This window comes from Telopea speciosissima, chromosome 1 (assembly GCF_018873765.1).
Source record: "Telopea speciosissima isolate NSW1024214 ecotype Mountain lineage chromosome 1, Tspe_v1, whole genome shotgun sequence".
Taxonomy (NCBI): Eukaryota; Viridiplantae; Streptophyta; class Magnoliopsida; order Proteales; family Proteaceae; genus Telopea; species Telopea speciosissima.
Window position 1 is genome coordinate 59520716 of NC_057916.1, and position 20324 is coordinate 59541039.

The 20324-nt window shown below is 36.6% G+C and overlaps 1 pseudogene; it reads left to right on the forward strand.

Moving 5' to 3' along the window:
• Positions 1-13415: 13415 nt before the first annotated feature.
• On the forward strand, positions 13416-20324 carry LOC122651953 (annotated as a pseudogene).

Here is a 20324-nt window from a genome sequence, read left to right on the forward strand (position 1 = left end):
ATATGAATTGGATGTTATGCTAACTTGTATGTCAAATAATGTTCTCCATGTGCTCAACATTTCATTTAAAATTTTAGTGTCATGTTCATTTTAGAGCTGATACGAGGGTAAGGATCCATGTAGCCGAGCCTATTTAGTTGGGATAAGGGCGAGTTGTTGTTTATTCATTATTCATTTCTTTGATTCCCTACTGTAGCTATGTTGGAAGAAGAGCTGAATTAAATGCTGATGTTGTGGCATTGTGTGTGCATTTTTTACATTTATATGTTTCTTTTTATTTATTTTTGTATGAATTAAGAAAATATTGTTTTACTCATGTAAGTGCGTATTAAAAAGAAAAAGAAAAATTGAAATGCGTACATGGCATACAAACCGACATCTTTCAGAACAATCGATTAATATATATATCCCTGTTTATTTTTCAGCTTGCTTGCATTCTACGATTAGGGTTTTTGAGTTAGCGATCATGAAAAGCTTGATTACTATCGTGAATCGAATACAGAGAGGTTGTACTCTCTACAGTGACTGCGATGGCGCCACGCTGTGGGAGGTCCTTCCTTCTCTTACCGTTATTGGAGGACAGGTATGATTTCTCATTTTATTCCTGTTCTTTCATTTTATTATGTTTTCGTTCTAACTCTCATTCTGTTTTGAGAGTAGAGTTATGGGAAGTCTTCCATACTGGAGAGTATTGTTGGCCATGATTTTCTTTCCTAGGGAACTGGTTAGGGTTCTGAGCCTTTGGGTAACTGTTGTTATTATTAATTTATAGTTGCTGATTTGGCGATTTTGTGGTGATTTTAGGGATGGTTATGAAGCAACCATTAGTATTGCAACTGCGACAGATAGATGACGGGTATGCTCAATACGCTCAGTTTCATTATTTGGGAGATAAGAAATTCATCGATTTTGGTACGGTTATCTACTTTTTTTGTTATATCAACCATATATCTCTTCTGTTTTTGTTATATCAAATCTTGAGATCTTCATTTTAGAAATTTTTTTTTTTGTTTCTTCAATCAATGATGATTATGTTACATGAATTAGATGTTATGCTGAATACATCTGTGGGCTGTCTGGTGCCGCACTTCTTAGTGTTACGGGAATTGGATGTTATGCTAACTTGTATGTCAAATAATGTTCTCCATGTGCTCAACATTTCATTTGAAAATTTAGTGTCATGTTCAGTTTAGAGTTGATTAGAGGGTAAGGATCCATGTAGCCAACCCTATTTAGTTTAGATAAGGCTGAGTTGTTGTTTGTTCATTATGCACTTCTTTGATTTTCTGCTGTAGCGATGTTGGAAGAATAGCTGGATTAGATGTTGATGTTGTGGCATTATGTGTGCATTTTTGACATTCATATGTTTTTTTTTATTTATGTTTTTTATGAATGAAGGAAACATTGTTTTACTCAAGTAAGTGCGTATTAAAAAGAAAAAGAAAAATTGAACTGCATACGTGGCGTACAAACCGACATCTTTCAGAACAATCGACTAATATATATATCCCCGTTTTATTTTTTCGCTTGCTTATATTCTTATGAAAACCTCAAAAACTACGATTAGGGTTTTATAGTTAGCGACCATGAAAAGCTTGATTGCTATCGTGAACCGAATACAGAGAGGTTGTACTCTCTACAGTGACTGCGGTGGCCCAGCGCTATAGGAGGCCCTTCCTTCTATTGTTGTTATTGGAGGACAGTTATGATTTCTTATTTTATTCCTATTCTTTCTTTTTATTATGTTTTGGTTTTAACTCTCATTCTGTTTTGAGAGCAGAGTTATGGGTAGTCTTTCATACTGGAGAGTATTGTTGGCCATGATTTTCTTTCCCGGAGAACTGGTTAGGGTTCTGAGCCTTCGGGTAGTTGTTGTTGTTATTAATTTATGGTTGCTGATTTGACGATTTTGTGGTGATTTTAGGGATGGTTACAAGACGATCATTAGTATTGCAACTACGACACATAGATAACGGGCATGCTCAATACGCTGAGTTTCATCATTTGGGAGATAAGAAATTCACCGATTTTGGTACGGATATCTATTTTTTTTGTTTTATGAACTGTATATCTCTTCTGTTTTTGTTATATCAAACTTTGAGATCTTCATTTCAGAAAAAAAAAAATTTGTTTCTTCAATCAAAGATGATTATGTTACGTGAATTGGATGTTATGCTGAATGCATCTGTGGGCTGTCAGGTGCAACATTTCTTAGTGTTACGTGAATTAAATGTTATGCTAACTTGTATGTCAAATAATGTTCTCCATGTGCTCAACATTTCATTTGAAATTTTAGTGACATGTTCATTTTAGAGCTGATTGGAGGGTAAGGATCCATGTAACCGACCCTATTTAGTTGGGATTAGGTTGAGTTGTTGTTTGTTCATTATTCACTTATTTGATTTCCTGCTATAGCTATGTTAGAAGAATAACTGATTAGATGTTGATGTTGTGGCATTGTATGTGCATTTTTTACATTTATATGTTTATTTTTATTTATTTTTCTATGAAATAAGAAAATATTGTTTTACTTATGTAAGGGCTTATTAAAAAGAAAAAGAAAAATTCAAGTGCGTACATGGCGTACAAACGGACATCTTCCAGAACAATCGGCTAATATATATATATATATCCCCATTCTTTTTTTTCGTTTGCTTGCGTTCTTTTGAAAACCCCAGAAACTACGATTAGGGTTTTTGAGTTAGCGATCATGGAAAGCTTGATTGCTATCGTGAACCAAATACAGAGAGCTTGTACTCTCTACAGTGATTACGGTGGCCCAGCACTGTTGGAGCCCTTCCTTCTATTGCCATTATTGGAGGACAGGTATGATTTCTCATGTTATTCCTATTCTTTCTTTTTATTATGTTTTGGTTCTAACTCTCATTCTGTTTTGAGAGCAGAGTTATGGGAAGTCTTCTATACTGGAGAGTATTGTTGGCCATGATTTTCTTTCCAGGGAACTGGTTAGGGTTTTGAACTTTCAGGTAACTGTTGTTGTTATTAATTTATGGTTGCTGATTTGGCGATTTTGTGGTGATTTTAGAGATGGTTACGAAGCGATCATTAGAATTGCAACTACGACAAATAGATTACGCCAGGCTCAATACGCTGAGTTTCATCATTTGGAAGATAAGAAATTCATCGATTTTGATATGGATATCTACTTCTTTTTTTTGTTATATGAACCGTATATCTCTTATGTTTTTGCTATATCAAACCTTGAGATCTTCATTTTAGAAAAAAAAATTGTGTTTCTTCAATCAATGATGATTATGTTATGTGAATTGGATGTTATGCTGAATGCATCTATGAACTATCTGGTGCAGCATTTCTTAGTGTTACGTGAATTGGATGTTATGCTAAGTTGTATGTCAAGTAATGTTCTCTATGTGCTCAATATTTCATTTGAAATTTTAGTGACATATTCATTTTAAAGCTGATTGGAGGGTATGGATCCAAGTAACCGACCCTATTTAGTTGGGATAAGGCTGAGTTATTGTTTGTTCATTATTCACTTCTTTGATTTCCTGCTATAGCTATGTTCGAAGAATAACTGATTAGATGTTGATGCTGTGGCATTGTATGTGTATTTTCTACATTTATATGTTTCTTTTTATTTGTTTTTCTATGAATTAAGGAAATATTGTTTTACTCATGTAAGGGCGTATTAAAAAGAAAAAGAAAAATTGAAGTGCATACGTAACGTATAAATCGACATCTTTCAGAACAATCGGCTAATATATATATATCCCCATTTTATTTTTCCGCTTGCTTGCGTTCTTTTGAAAACCCCGAAAACTACGATTAGGGTTTTTGAGTTAGCGACCATGGAAAGCTTGATTGCTATCGTGAACCAAATACAGAGAGCTTGTACTCTCTACAGTGACTACGGTGGCCCGACGCTGTTGGAGCCCTTCATTCTATTGTCGTTATTGGAGGACAGGGTATGATTTCTCATTTTATTTCTATTCTTTCTTTTTATTATGTTTTGGTTCTAACTCTCATTCTGTTTTGAGAGTAGAGTTATGGGAAGTCTTTCATACTGGAGAGTATTGTTGGCCATGATTTTTTTTCCCGGGGAACTGGTTAGGGTTCTGAGCTTTCGGGTAACTGTTGTTGTTATTAATTTATGGTTGCTGATTTGGCGATTTTGTGATGAATTTAGGGATGGTTACAAAGAGACCATTAGTATTGCAACTGCGACAAATAGATGACGGGCAGACTTAATACGCTGATTTTCATCATTTAGGAGATAAGAAATTCACCGATTTTGATACGGATATCTACTTCTTTTTTTTGTTATATGAACCGTATATCTTTTCTGTTTTTGTTATTTCAAACCTTGAGATCTTCATTTTAGAAATCTTTTGTGTGTTTCTTCAATCAATGATGATTATGTTACGTGGATTGGAGGTTATGCTGAATGCATCTATGGGCTGTCTGGTGCAGCATTTCTTAGTGTTACGTGAATTGGATGTTATGCTAACTTGTATGTCAAATAATGTTCTCCATGTGCTCAACATTTTATTTGAAATTTTAGTGGCATGTTTATTTTAGAGCTGATTGGAGGGTAAGGATCCATGTAACCGACCCTATTTAGTTGAGATAAGACTGAGTTGTTGTTTGTTCATTATTCACTTCTTTGATTTCCTGCTATAGCTATGTTAGAAGAATAACTAATTAGATGTTGATGTTGTGGCATTGTATGTGCATTTTTTACATTTGTATGTTTCTTTTTATTTGTTTTTCTATAAATTAAGGAAATATTATTTTACTCATGTAAGTGCGTATTAAAAAGAAAAAGAAAAATTGAAGTGCGTACGTGACGTACAAACCGACATCTTCCTGAACAATCGGCTAATATATATATATATATATATATATATATATATATATATATAAAAGCACGTTGTGGCAAATCTTTCAATTACCTATTCTACCCTTCATTCTTATCTAAAATTCTATTATTCAATTCCTAATCTTTATGTCATTCTTTCTTACAATTTCATAATCTTAGGTACCCTTAGTAATCATACTATTGTATATAAGCACGTTGTGGCAAATCTTTCAGTTACCTATTCTACCCTTCATTCTTATCTAAAATTCTATTATTCAATTCTTAATCTTTATGTCATTCTTTCTTATAATTTCATAATCTTAGGTACCCTTAGTAATAATTAATATGAATAATATTTATTATTATTTAAAGCAAATCTCGCCACAAAATTAGATTTTCCAATAGTAAATCAGTTAATAATTATGGAAAGAAAAGCTCTCCAATTCTCTCTCATAAAATTAAGGCAATTAAAAAAAAAAACCCTAATGTTCTTCAACCCTAATAATCTATCGAACCCTCTTCCTCTCTGTACGATCTTTTTCTCTCTCTCTCTCTCTGCAGTCTTTTTCTCCTCTCTACGGGTTCCTTCTCTTTCCTTCCCACAGATTAGTGCCAAAGTCATGTTTTTTTTTTTTATAAATTTTGGTTGTGACCAGGATTTCATCTTATTGTTCCATAACTGGACAAACTGGCTATTGAGAATCAAGAGCAGAAGATTGGGTTGGTGAAAGGCAATAAAAAAAAAGCCATGGTAGAAGGAAGAAATCTCAATCATTTGATCTTACTTTTTTTCCCCCCTCTCCATTGTTCTGTTTTCATCAGTTTTAGATGGATTTTGTGTTTGTGTTGCCAGGTGAGCCCAATAGTTGGAATGGGAGGCAACGATTTCAGTCCATTATGATTGAATGGGAAATGCCCTTTGTTCTTACTGTTTGATTAATCATAAAGACCATCACGTTGTTCAGGTTTGTTTTCCCAAATTTCATCTTAAAAATGATCGATCGGTGATGCTTAATCGGTTAAAGAATCTAATGACGGCTTTTGGGTGTTTTTTTTTTGGGTAACTGATACGGAGGTCTTCTTACCACAACGTGATAAGGGTTAATGTGGTTCAGAAATATTTAGACATATCGGCCATTCAGACCTACATTATCAATAGTCCCAAAATTGTCTTTCTAAACGAGCGGCCACAGCTAAGGCCCGGAAAGGGCGTTACCAATACTTGTGAGATTTGTAGCCAAAGCCTTCTAGATTCCTTCAGGTTTTGCTCACTGGGTTGCAAGGTAATCTTTTCTAATCCTCTCTGTAACCACTTCACCCCCCCCCCCCCTCCTCTTCTTCTTGATTCTCTAACCAAATTCTTTATTTAGACTCCTTATTGTTCATCTTTTTTATGAAACTCCATTACTTCTTAGTTGAGCATGGCCATTGGAGCTTTCTTATCGTAGCCAAAACTCCTATTATTTTTTTCGCGCATTTTACGGATTCCATTACATCCTGGTTGAGTGTGGGCATTGGAGCTTCTTGTCTCACGCCAAATCTTCAATTAATTTTGCATTTGAAACCCAAATCTCCCTGTGTTACTACTTTGGGAAAGATTATGGATTTCCTCCAATAAAATATGATTATTGAAGGATGGGCCATTTCGTCTGCATTGAACATTCTTCCCCAATTCTTAGTATTTTAGTATTTTAATTTATTTATTTATTTTTATTTTCAACGACTCTCTTTGAACTTTGAAGTTTGAAGTTTGAAGTTTAATGGCGTTTTTGCTTCATCTTTGACTTTCCCACCTGCTCTGTTTTCTTGTGTTTTTTTGGGTGGTGTTCTTGGCAGATAACCAAATGACTAAACTGACCATCGTTACATTGTGATAAAACCAGCTCAGAGGCATGAATCGGGGCGATCTAAAGTTATCATTCACATTGCGGATGAAACATAACTGAGATGGAATGCATGGTTCGGAATGTGTGCCTTTTAATAGCAAAGAAATCGTAGCGTTGATTCTGTAGTTAGTGAGGATTCTTCTGATGAGAATTTGAAACTCGAGGACAGTGGAAGTTCTAGTCTTTGGGAAGGTGATGGTTGGTATTGTAATTATTAATTACTTACCACTCTAAATACTTGTTGGATTGTTGAGAGTGTTTCTAATGTGTTGTCCTCTCTTTTTCCATGGATCCACAGTTACAAGAACTGATAATGATAACGGCCTAACGGGAATGAAAATCAGCGGAGTCTACAGGAAAATGTTTCAACCTCAACCACTTATGTAGGAAAGGTATGATCTTGCTGAATTGTATGAGATTTTTATTCATGAATGACATTTCCGTGATCATTATGTCTTGAAAAGGTTGGTTTGAGAACTAAAGTGTTCAATTAATCAAATAGAGCCCACACTCTATGATTAGGATAACTTGAGAATGAAAATTAGTGTTGAAGTCAGTGTCAATAGGGTTACAATATTAATAAACTTGAAAAGGGGATGGCTTTTTTTACCCAATACTTTATCTAATACACCATGTACTATAAGTTGATTCGTCTACTTTTTCTTGTAATCACCTCTTGCCATAGCAAGAATTTCTTGCATATTGGTTGTATCATATTCAACAGCATAGTTAGATATCGAGATTCTAAACAGCTATTCGATTTACTTAGATGCGTTCATCTTCTCATTCTTCCAAGTACAGGACATGGTTTTATATCCTTGGATGACAACAAAGCATTTAATTTTTTCTGTTGGAAGCTGTGAACGAAGTTAAGAGTAGTATCTTAATCCTCAATGCACAATGAGGGTTAAAGACAATTCATTTTTAGGCAAAAAACCAACAAGATTTATTGCCTTTGCAAAATTTCTGCAGTAAACAAATTTGAGTGCACAAAACCTTTCAAGTGAATAAGTGTGATCTATCAATTATATGATTGATTGTCCCCTATCCTTAGACAAGCCTCAAATGGAAGCAATCGTTTGATATAAAGTAGGCTATACAAATACGACATGATGAATTGCTGAAACCCTTTTTGGAATGTAACTAAAATTGGAAATGACTTCAATACTTGAACATAAATAGACATTATTTCTATGCTTTCACTACTCAGGCAACTTTTAATGAGTAATACAAAGCTTTGATAAGGTTTAATAGTAGCTGCAAGAAACACCTTTTTGAAATAATTCATAGTACAAGTTGGAAGTTTTGGATTTTGTTTACTAATTTTAATTGATTCTTGAGGTCAGCTTACTAATTTTCATGGATTGTGGTCATTTGGAAGCAGGAGAAGTCCACCCAAAAAGCTGAACAACGGGCAAAACTTTCCAAGATTCAGAGAGTAATTGACAAGAAGATAAGAGAAGTGAAAAATCAAATCATCAGGGCTGAGGCTTATCTGAAATTTGCATCTCCAAACAGCAATCCCCACATAGTGAAAGAGCTGAAATTGCGGATAAGAGAGGTAGAACGAAGAGTGGGTGAAGCCACCAAAGATTCTGATTTATCTAGGAGGTATAGTGTTTGAATTATAAACTTAAAAACTGATCTCAAGTAAGCCTTCTCCCAACTACTTGGGGTTGGTCATACAAGATTATTTAGGATGAAATAGGCACTTAGTAATACTAATTAATACATTTTCTTCTAATTAGATCTCTCATCTAATACCATAGATCAACGGTTTTGTTTCTTAACTACATTGGATGGTCCCCTTTGGCCTACTTTCTATTTTATTGTAACCTGTTATTGCTGCTGCCTGTAGGTTCTTATGAATGTGCCCCTTTTTAAATTTCATCCTTCATAATTGGCACTTACCTATCCAACTTCTACATTTATCCCACACCCATTTTAGGGGTATGTTGGCTCCATGATTGTCGTCGCCCCTTTATATCATCATCTTTTACCAAGTTTATTGGCCTTTTGAGAACTTGAGAGTGTAACTTCCCTATGAAAGTTATGCCACTATGTTACACTACAATAATGTTTTCTGAAGGACATACTTTACTACTTTAAATAATAAAATTGTCAGAGGTACAGGGTGGTTGTGAATGAAGTTGTTGTGATGATGACGATATCCATAACGGTTCTAATAGTGGAGGCCCATTCATGGGAAATATGTCAGCAGGTAATTTAGAATCTTAGGTTATAGTTTTTGTGTTATATTGTGTAGGAATGTAATAAAATGGACAACAATGCCGTCTCTACTTTTTCCATCTGGCTCAATTAGTTAAAGTTGCATTGACTTCGTTACGTTCTGTTCAGATTTTAGAGAATCAAACCACAAAGAAAACACACAAGGATTTAACGAGGTTCGGCCATGGATGCCTACGTCCTCGGATCAGAACTCCCAAATCTTATCTTATTTCTTCGTTGGGAAAAAACATACAAATAAATAGATGAGAAGGTGGAACAGTTGCCAAATAAGGAGCACACAAAAGAAGGAAACAATAATTCTACAATATTTCACAATATCTCCTTCCAAGAATAGGAGATCCGGAGCAATCTTTCTAATACGTTCTTATTACAACAGTCAAGGATGCAAATGTGAACACAATGTTATATCCCTAAGGTTTAGTGCTTTATCTTATATTTGTTGTTTTCACTTGGTTATGCATCACTATGAATACATATTCTGGATTTGTATTTTGTTAGGTATTATGGATCCATTTGTAATATACTCACATCTATCTGAATGTTAGATTTCAATAGATGCTTCCCTTATGGAGTTTTCTTCTAGACTTCTCTAGATATATATACCTATCTATTCTCTTTAAAATTTTCTCTCTTTCAGTTTTTTCTATGTCTTACTTAGCATCTGATCTTGTCAATAGGAAACTGAGAAGAACTCTTTCTTGCATGCCATGCCGATTTGAAGCCTTATGTCCAGAGAATCGTAGAAGGGGATTCTTCTCCAATACTCACTCAATGACCCATTACCACTCTCTCTCAGGTAGCTTTCTCTTTCTTCTTCATTGGGTTATTTTCCCCTTCCCAGGTAATTCAAAACACGGAATCAGTCTTCTGCCAATTTTGATTTGGGTGAATCAGTTGGAATTGATCCCAAACATCTGAAAACCCAACCATTCTACAGTTTTAGCCTATGAATTGGCCATATCAAATTGGTAAGCAATGAATCATTAAAGCATGGTAAGCAATGCGTACCTCGCTTTAATGGGCATGCTTGGATTTTTCATCTGGATATTTTGTTGCCACAAAGATTATAGTACATTGTAGATTGACTAATTGTTTGAAGACAAGGTTTGAGATTACACCCCAGGCGAAACTGAAATATTTAATCAATTTTAACATATTTTGCTTGAAATTTCAAACATTGTGCTACTCTTGTTTCTCTTGTGGATAGGTTTGGTCCTATCATATGGAAGTTATTTTCTCCAACCCCCTCCCAAAAGGGAATAAAATTCTGAAATTTGTAGTGTGTTTAACTATCCACAAAATAAAAAATTGTAATGTGATTAATGAATTGATGAATTATAATTGGTAATCAAATTTCCATCTTAGTCTTGAATCCTTAGTTTTTCTTTGATCACGGCTTTTATAATTTTAATATGGGTCTTTAGCTCAATTGGCAGAGTACTTGGGGTGTGGGAAATGACTCCATACCTCAAGAGGATAGTGGTTCGAATCCACCAAGTCCCTTGTCTATATTTTCATTTTAACATCAATGGTAGTGTCATGGGAATTGGTATTTCATGATACAGTGAACCTAATAGCTTACAAAATTGGGTCTCCATCTAGCTTGTTTAATTTTGACTGTACGTTCTTCTTTGTTATAATTCTTACTACATAATTTCTTTTATGATTCCTTTGTTTTATATTGTGTTATCCCCATAAACTCTTCTTTATTGTCCTTTATAGATTATTGTCAATGATTTGACATTTGAATATCTAAATCTGTGTCGTACTAATAGAATTTAATTCTCTCTTTCTCTCATCATTCATGCCATTTCGAAGTATAGAAGAGAACACTAATTTCCTGATTGGGTCAAATGTTCGTTATTGGACCTTATCGGGTTCATACGTTGTGAAATTGTGCAATATTAAAATATGTAGAATGAATTGGAGAATTATATCATTGTATTAGAATAATATATGACCACTTGAGGCAATCTATTAGATGCTTATGCCATATATATAGTTTAGGATACTTAAGTGTCTTCTGAGGAACAACTATGTGCCTTGTTTCAGTTGGATTATTTGATTCTCTCTCTCTCTTATTATTAATTATTAGTAATTTTATTATGATTTACTGTGGTTTGTATATTTTTGCAAGGTCTGCGAGTGGTTTCCATAAACAACAAAAGAGCTCGGATTCTGATTCCATCTCCTCAAGTTCAAGTAGTTCATTGTCACTGTATGAGTTTGCATTGGTCTATGTTGGCATGTCATGTTAGCAATCGCCACCCTCCATCATTGAACTTGGGTATCTGTTACTGATGGTGTTTACATCTATAATTCAAGCCTTAACCTTTATTCTTGAAATCAACTATTAAGAATCAAGTTCTGCCATTTCACATTTATAGTGCTACATCTTCTATTTTTTATAAGCATGTCTTACGAACTTAATGATTGTTGGATGTTCACTTCAATTTTTAAAAAATTATATGATGTAGATTAAATTTGACAATGAAAAGATATTGCTTTCTATTCGTGACTTAAGTATATGGAATGACAGAATAAGATCTGATCATTAACTTTGGAACCATAGCAAAGTTTGGAACTTTAAGTGTTATTCTTAATTGTTTAAGATACCGATAGGCAAGAACATTCGGATAGCAATGGAATTTAGCTTTTGCTTTACTTTTTTTTCCCTAAGTGAATGAGTTTTTATTGAATATAGTTTTGCTTTATATGCAAGCTTTGTAGGGAAAATGCAGGCAAGCGTTGACCTCAATCTCATTGGACAGTTTGGAGTTGGGTTTTACTCCGTGTATCTTATTGCAAACTATTTTGGGGCATTTAATTTCTTAAGGTCGCCTCCCTTGTCTTGTGGAAAGAGATTGTTTCAACTCCTCTTTCTAAATTTCAGGTATATATCTCAAAGGTTGATGGGTTATTTGAAGTCTCTGAAGATGTATATAGTAAGCTACTTGGACATCGAACTGAAATCTGATTGCATCTTAGAGAGGTAGCCAATTATTATTTAGAGGACAGACTAGAAGTGATTGTACTTACTCTTTGTTTATTTTCCATTGCTTTGTAAACTGACATCATTAATAATGCTAGTTTACGAAACAAGGCAAAATAAACTATTAAATTGGCATTCTATTTTATCTTTTTTTTTTTTCTGGTTAGTTTGCTCACTTTCTTAGCAAATTTTTTTTTTAACGGTAAAGAAGTGGACTTTTTGTTGCTTGTGTGTAAATGGGCATCTCAAATATATTAAATCTCTTTGCATTGTCTCTCCAAGAGAGTTCATATATTTGAGATGCCCAAATTATCATATTCCTTATTGGGATGGATGCCATCATTTCTAGGGATGTAAATGGATATTCGTAAATCCTTATTCGATCCATGTTCATATCCGTTTAGGAGAATCCAAATCCGTCCGAAATTAATCGGATGCGAATATGATAATCTCCCTATCCGACCGATTATTATCCGATTCGTTTAGCAATCCGACGGTAATAAAATATCTAAAATATAAATCTGTGTTTGTCTATCCTTTTAAGTTACCTTATTGGATTTTGTTATCTTATTTTTATAAATTTATAAGTTAAGATAATATGATTCTTTTTCTAGATTTGCTATTGGTTTATATATATTGTTTTATACAATGTGATACATGGAATTACATATCTATTAAAAAATCAAAAATAAAAAATGTAAGAAAATAAAAGAATAAGAAGAGTAGAAGAAATGGTATATAGTTGCTAAACTCTCAAGTCTCAACCCTAACCCTCATCATAAAAATGGTAAATATGTCAACAGATAGTCGAAAAATCGTATGCAATCCATATTCATATCCATTTAGGAGAACCTGTATTCAAAAAATCACTATCCAGAAATTATCCGAATCCGTCTGAATATAATCGGATACGAATATGATAATGCCATTATCCGACCGAATTCGATCCGTTTACATCCCTAATCATTTCCCCAAATGCTACTACTTCCACGTCTGTTTCATTTAAAATAGAAAAATCTTCTACTTTTTTTTTTTTTTTTTTTTTTTTTTTTTTAAATTGAAGTACTCCTTGAATAGCTTGATCTTTTGTTTCAGGAAAGATGAGAATGTAGACAGCCAGATTTCTAGACCTGCAAGGATGAAGCAATTAACTGAATGTTATTATGTTTTCAACATTTACTCCATGTAACTGCTTCAGTGAGAATTTTGTTGATGTGTTGTATCTCATAAAAAAACATGTTTGTTTCTTTCTCCCTCATTACTTTTAACTCTCATAATCTCTCTCTCCCGGTCCCACACGACTCTCTCTCTCTCTCTCTCTCTCTCTCTCTCTCTCTCTCTCTCTCTCTCTCTCTCTCTCTCTCACACACACACACACACACATGACTCTAGATTGGAAACTTGTATGATAATGCAAAGAAGGTTTGTAATAGGCAAGAGGGCTATAATGTTTTTACAAAGGGAAGGATTGGTGGTTGATAAAGGAGCCTGGATGACTGAGGCTGAAGCTGCAGAACCAGCTGGATCTGTGGCAACATCCCATGCTATAATTTGTAACCCCCATTAGGATTAGTGTTGAGGAAGAAGATCGAAAGAGGACATAGGTTGCTATTACCAAGGAGTGTAAGAAGAGGGGTTCCTTTGAGACTGCCTGAGCTATCTATGCTCATGCTCGTACCATGTTCCTAACCAAGAAGAGTATATGTCTCATGGTAGCACAGCTTGAGAAGAGTCATGGGACCAGAGAATCTTTTGATGCTCTCTTCTAGAAAGTAATAACATACAGACCACATGCCAAGTCCTATGGTCAGATGGGTGCTGTAACGGATATGAGCTGCCATGGTCATCTTACATAGTATGTGACGTGGCATGATCAGGGATATATTGCAGTTTCCTAATGTAATATATTCTGTTATTGTACCTACCATATTAATCTTGTATCCATCACTTATTTAAGAATAATATACCTCACCCCAAGCAGTAAGAAGATTTGGGGTTTTTCAGCCGTGGAGTAGGCTTCACAATGAAGACCGAACCACGTTAATTCCTGTCTCCATGTGTGTGTGTGTGATCTGAACATGGTATCAGAGCGGAGGTGATCTTTAGGATTTCAGGCTTTCTCGATGGTACCTGGATTATATGCATATTCATGGTGTTGTGCTCTCTGAATTTCAGATAAGTTCTCCATTCCTTTTGCTTATTATTTGAAGACTGTTTTCATCATGTCAACTGAAAAATCGACCTCTCATGAAGCCCATAATCGGCTTACCTCTATTTTATTGAGTGAACAAAATTTTCTGCCATGGTCTCGAGCAGTCACCGTGGCGCTTGCAGGGCGTTCTAAGGCTGGTCATATTAATGGCACCTCAATAGCCCCTGCTACCGATGATGCCAAGTACAAAGAATGGGTTGCCAATGACAATCAAGTTATGTCTTGGCTTTTTAATTCCATGGAACCCCAGATATATGAGATCTTCGCCTATTCTGAAGCGGCTAAGGCTCTCTGGGATTCGTTGATAAGTATGTATGGACAGGCCAATAATTCATCTAGAATTTTTTAACTACAACAAGAGATTGCTCATGCCGAGCAAAAATCTAACCAGTCCTTTTCAGAGCACCTTGGAAATCTTAAGAAGAAGTGGGACGAGTTACACCAATATCGTCCTCCTGCAAAAACTATGAATGAATATAGAGAAGAACATGATCGGGTTTTTCAGTTATTGGTCAATGTCCGTCCTAAATATGAAGATCTAAAACGTCAAATCCTTATGGGATCTGACCTCCCTTCATTCACAAGTGTTTGTGCTACCATACAAAGAGAAGAGACCAGGAGGCGTGTTATGCGTTCTGAGTCAAAAACCACTGTAGAGATGACTGAAAATTCTGCCCACGTTGCCACTAGCACTGGAGGTCGCTCATCTTCTGGTTGTGGCCGTGGGAAAGTGCGTGGGTCTCGTCCACCTTATCATTGTGACCATTGCAATAGAGATGGTCACTCTAAGGAGAGATGCTGGATTTTATATCCCAACCTGAGGCCACCTAAAGACAAATCTGATGCAAAAAATTCTGATGATAAAATTGCTGCCAAGCTGGGTCGTCGGATCTGCAGGGGTCCCATGAAAAACTTACACAACAATTGCAACAATTTCTTCAGTCAAGTGGTACTGCTCGATCCATTTCAGATTCCAACAAATCATCTGACACTAGCAACTTGGCTCGTACCTCTGGTAATACTCTTGCTCTCTCAGCTTTATCTTCAAAACATATTATAGTGAATTCGGGTGCAACAGATAATATGTGCTGCACATCTGAAATTTTATTTGATATTGACTCTGGGAGTTCACATCTTCCCATTACAGTGGCAAATGGTGCAGCTAGGGCTGCAACAGGGTCGGGTTGGGCCGGGCTTTATAGAACCCTAGCCCAACCCTAAGTCCCCTTAGCTGGGCCCAAGCCCGACCCGACCATGACTCAAGGCCAGAAAAATCCAACCCTAACCCGCCCTCAGGGTCGGGCCGGGCCGACCCTAATTGGCCCTAATCATGGGGAGGGGGAAAGAAATGCATGGGTTGGAATGGGCTGGGAAGAACTTATTAATTTTACATAAAATAAAAATATAATAAATTATATTATAACACTTATTGTCTTCATATATAGTATATTATATAAAAAAATGTGGATGAAATTTAAAGTTCATAATGTATAAATTATATCAATATATATTTTATAGTATAACTTAAATCAGGGTCGGGCCGGGCCAGGTCAAGCTTAGCTCGAGGCCTCAACCCTAACCCGACCCGACTCTAACTCAGGGCCAGAAGTTTTCAGCCCTGACCCGCCCTCAGGGCCAAATATCTCAGCCCAGACCCTGTTCGGGCTCAGGGCGGGTTCGGCCCGGCAGGGCCAAACTTGCACCCCTAGGTGCAGCCGTGCCTGTTCAAGGGCATGGGAGAATTAATATTTTCTCAAATAAGATTGATGCTCTATATGTGCCCACTCTAGCAACTAATTTATTATCTGTTTTCAAGGTTACTAAGCATTTGAATTGTACTGTGATATTTTCCAAAAATAAGGTAATCTTTCAGGACAATACAATGGGGAAGAAGATTGGTGAAGGCCATGTGAAAAATGGTCTCTATGTTTTGGATCCCTCAAGTACTGTGTTGGCTTCTGTTCAGAATAAAATTGGGATATCCCAGCTTTGGCACTGGCATATAGGTCACCCATCAGATCGGGTCTTGCATTCTCTGAACTCATCTTTAAGTTTTGATTCCAGCAGTTGTGATGTTTGTCATTATTCCAAACAGCATAGACTTCCATTTCCAAATAGTACTCATGTTTCCAGCAAATTGTTTGAACTGGTTCATTTGGATGTGTGGGGTAGTGCCCCAGTTGATTCCAAAGATGGGTTTAAATTTTTTATTACTTTTGTTGATGATAAATCCCGTGCTACATGGATATATTTATTGACATCTAAGAGTGAAGTGCTGCAGGTTTTTCAGGATTTTTGTAATATGGTTTCCAACCAATTTGACACTCGCATTAAAATTTTGCGAACTGATAATGGTACTGAGTACAAAAACACCCCCTTTAAATTATTTCTTAATAGTATGGGGATTGTACATCAGACATCCTATGTTGGCACTCCTTAGCAAAATGGGATTACTGAGCGAAAAAATAGACATCTCCTCAAGATGACTCGATCCTTATTGTTTCATGGAAATCTTCCAAAAAATTATTGGTCAGATGCAGTCCTTACTAGCTGCTATCTAATCAATCGACTTCCCAATCAAGTTTTACAGTTTAAATCACCCATGGAGGTGCTCCATCACAGACCTATTAATGTCTCTCATCTTCGGGTTTTTGGATGTGTGGTTTATGTGCACTCACAGGATGGCAGTAAGCTTGATCCCAGGGCACGTAAGTGTGTCTTCGTGGGGTATTCAGCTGTCCAAAAAGGATATAAATGCTATGATCCTTTGACCAGGAAGCTCTATGTCTCTCGTGACGTTTCCTTTACTGAAGCACAAATGTTCTTTCTTGGCAGAGATCAAATTCAGGGGGAGACTATTGACTATAGCGATCTCAATGTTGAATTTGCTCCCTTACCAATGGTGGCTGACCGTCCTGGTCTTGACAATAATAGTGAGACTGCAGATACTAATGAAAATTTATTACCAAATGCAGGTATTACTCCCACCATTGAACAACAAAAAGTGGTTGCCGCTCCTCCAACTCCTCCTGAAATCGTTCCTCGAAGGTCTACTCGGGTTTCACAACCCTCGATTAGACTTCGTGATTTCTCAACTTATCATGCGGCCAAGTTTTTGATACAATCTTACATTAGTTATGATCATGTTTCTTCTCAATTTCTGGCCTTTCTCACTGCTATTGAAGAAAACCAAGAACCAACTACTTTCTCTGAAGCCAGAAATTCTCCCATATGGCTGAAGGCCATGGATGATGAACTTAAAGCCCTTGAGAAAAATCACACCTGGGATATTGTTCAGTCCCATGTGGAAAGCGCCCTGTGGGATGCCGTTGGGTCTACAAGACCAAATACAAGAGTGATGGCACCATTGAGAGGCACAAGGCAAGACTTGTCGCCAAAGGTTACACCCAAACTTATGGGGTAGATTACAAAGAAATGTTCACTCCTGTTGTTAAAATGAACACAGTAAGAGTATTAATGTCTGTGGCTGTTAACTGTGGATGGCCACTATTTCAAATGGACTTTAAGAATGCTTATCTCCAAGGGGACTTGGAGGAAGAGGTGTATATGGAGGTGCCACCTGGTCACCCATTAGAAAAACAAGATGGAACTATGTGCAAACTCAAAAAGGCGATATATGGGTTAAAACAATCCCCACGGGCATGGTATGAGAAGCTAAGCATAGCTCTTATAAACTTTGGATTCAAAAGGGGAGCATTTGATTCTTCAATGTTTGTTAAACGTGCTACTGCTGGCACTGTGGTTGTTCTGGTATATATGGGTATATGTGGATGACATAGTCATCACAGGAGATAATCATCAGGAGGTAAGTGCTCTCAAGCAATATTTGAACAAAACTTTTGACATTAAAGATCTTGGTAAACTCAGATATTTCCTTGGAATTGAGGTTGCAAATTCTAATAAGGGATTATTCATTTCACAAAGAAAATATATTCTTGACTTGTTGAAAGAAATAGGGAAGACAAGTGCAAAACCCGCTGCCTCTCCTATGGATTACAGCAACAAATTTATTGATAAAGCTACTCCTTTACAAGATAGCAGTCATTTTCAAAAGCTGGTAGGACAGTTAATTTATTTAACCATCACAAGACCTGACATTGCATATGCCGTGAGCTATATAAGTCAGTTTATGCATAACCCTACTGAGGGGCACATGGAGCTGGTTGATCGCATTCTGCGATACTTGAAAGCATCCCCAGGAAGGGGTATTCTAATGAGGATGAATGGGAATACTGAAATTAAAGGTTATGCCGATGCCGATTGGGCTGGTAATCCAACCGATAGGAAATCCACTACAGGCTTTTGTACGTTTGTAGGAGGAAATATTGTTACTTGGAAAAGTAACAAACAGAACATTGTTGCTCGCTCTAGTGCAGAAGCAAAGTACAGGGCGATGGCGTCGGCTACTAGTGAATTGATATGGATCCAAGCATTGCTACAAGAATTGGGTTTTGAGTCGTCTAAACGTCCCATGAAGTTATTTTGTGACAATCAAGCTGCCACTCACATTGCGTCCAATCCGGTCTTCCATGAGAGGACTAAACACATAGAGGTTGGCTGCCATTTTGTTCGTGAAAAGGTTCAAGACGGGACGATAGAAACACCATATGTCCAGAGTGAGAATCAACTTGCAGATGTTTTTACTAAAGCTCTATCCAAGGGACCATTTCAAGAAATCTTAGTCAAGTTGACCGCCGATGATATCTTCGCTCCAACTTGAGGGGGAGTGTAACGGATATGAGCTGCCATGGTCATCTTACATAGTATGTGACGTGGCATGATCAGGGATATATTGCAATTTCCTAATGTAATATATTCTGTTATTGTACCTATCATATTAATCTTGTATCCATCACTTATTTAAGAATAATATACCTCACCCCAAGCAGCAAGAAGATTTGGGGTTTTTCAGCCGTGGAGTAGGCTTCACAATGAAGACCGAACCACGTTAATTCCTGTCTCCATGTGTGTGTATGTGATCTGAACAGGTGCCAAAGAGAAGTGGCTTGCTGGAGGTGTTCCTGCTGCTTGAGCTATTATCCAGGAAGCTTATGCTGCCATTCCCAACTCTGAGGAAATCTGGCTTGTGGCTTTCAATTTGGAGTTTGAGAACCATGAGCCTGAGCGAGCAACAATGCTTCTTGCTAAATCTTGAGAAAGACGAGGCACAGAAAGGGTGTGTATGAAATCAACCATTGTTGAGAGAGAATTGGGGAACACCGCAGAGGAGAGGAGATTGCTTGAAGAGGAGCTGAAACCTTTCCCTTCATTCTTCAAATTGTGGATGATGCTTCAATAGTTGGACAACCATCTTGGTCGCTTGGAGCAAGCCAAGAAAGCTTAAGAGTCAAATCTAAAGCATTGTCCCAGTTGCATTCTCCTTTGTCTTTCCCTTGCTAATATTAAGGAGAGATTAATATGCTGAGCAAAGCACAAGCGATTCTTACTATGGCCAGGAAGAAGAATCCCTAAAATCTTGAAGTTTGACTTACTGCAATTCAAGCTGAATTAAGTCATGGAAATAATAAGGAAGCTGATAATCTGATGGCAATGGGATTGCAAGAATGCCTTACCAGTGGACCAGTGGTATCCTGTGGGCAACATCAATTGAGATGGCCCCATGTCCCAAACACAAAACAAAAAGTGTTGATGCACTCAAGCAGGCGGATCATGATTTCCCTATCATTGTTGTTGTGGTAAATTGTTTTCGCATGACAAGAAGGTGGAGAAAGCAAGAAACTGGCTGAATGGTGCAGTAATTCTCGTGTTGGATATTGGGGATTTCTGGGCTTTGCGCTACAAATTTAAGCTTCAGCATGGAAATGAAGCACTGAAAAAATATCTTAAAGAAATGTATTGCGGCAGTACCAAAGCATGGTGAGCGATGTCAGAGAATTTCCAAGGCCGTGGAGAATTCTTACCAGCCAATAGAAGCCTTTCTAAAGAAAGTTGTGGTTGTCTGGGAAAGGAGGAGAATTCTGCTGAGAGTACCAAACACTAGAATTCTGTCTTGGTGTCTGGATTTGGACTCTTCTCTTACCTGATTATTCAATTGTAACTTGGAACTGTAATAGTGACTATGTGAAAGGTGTGTAATGCCATATTTTGTACTTTTATCGAATC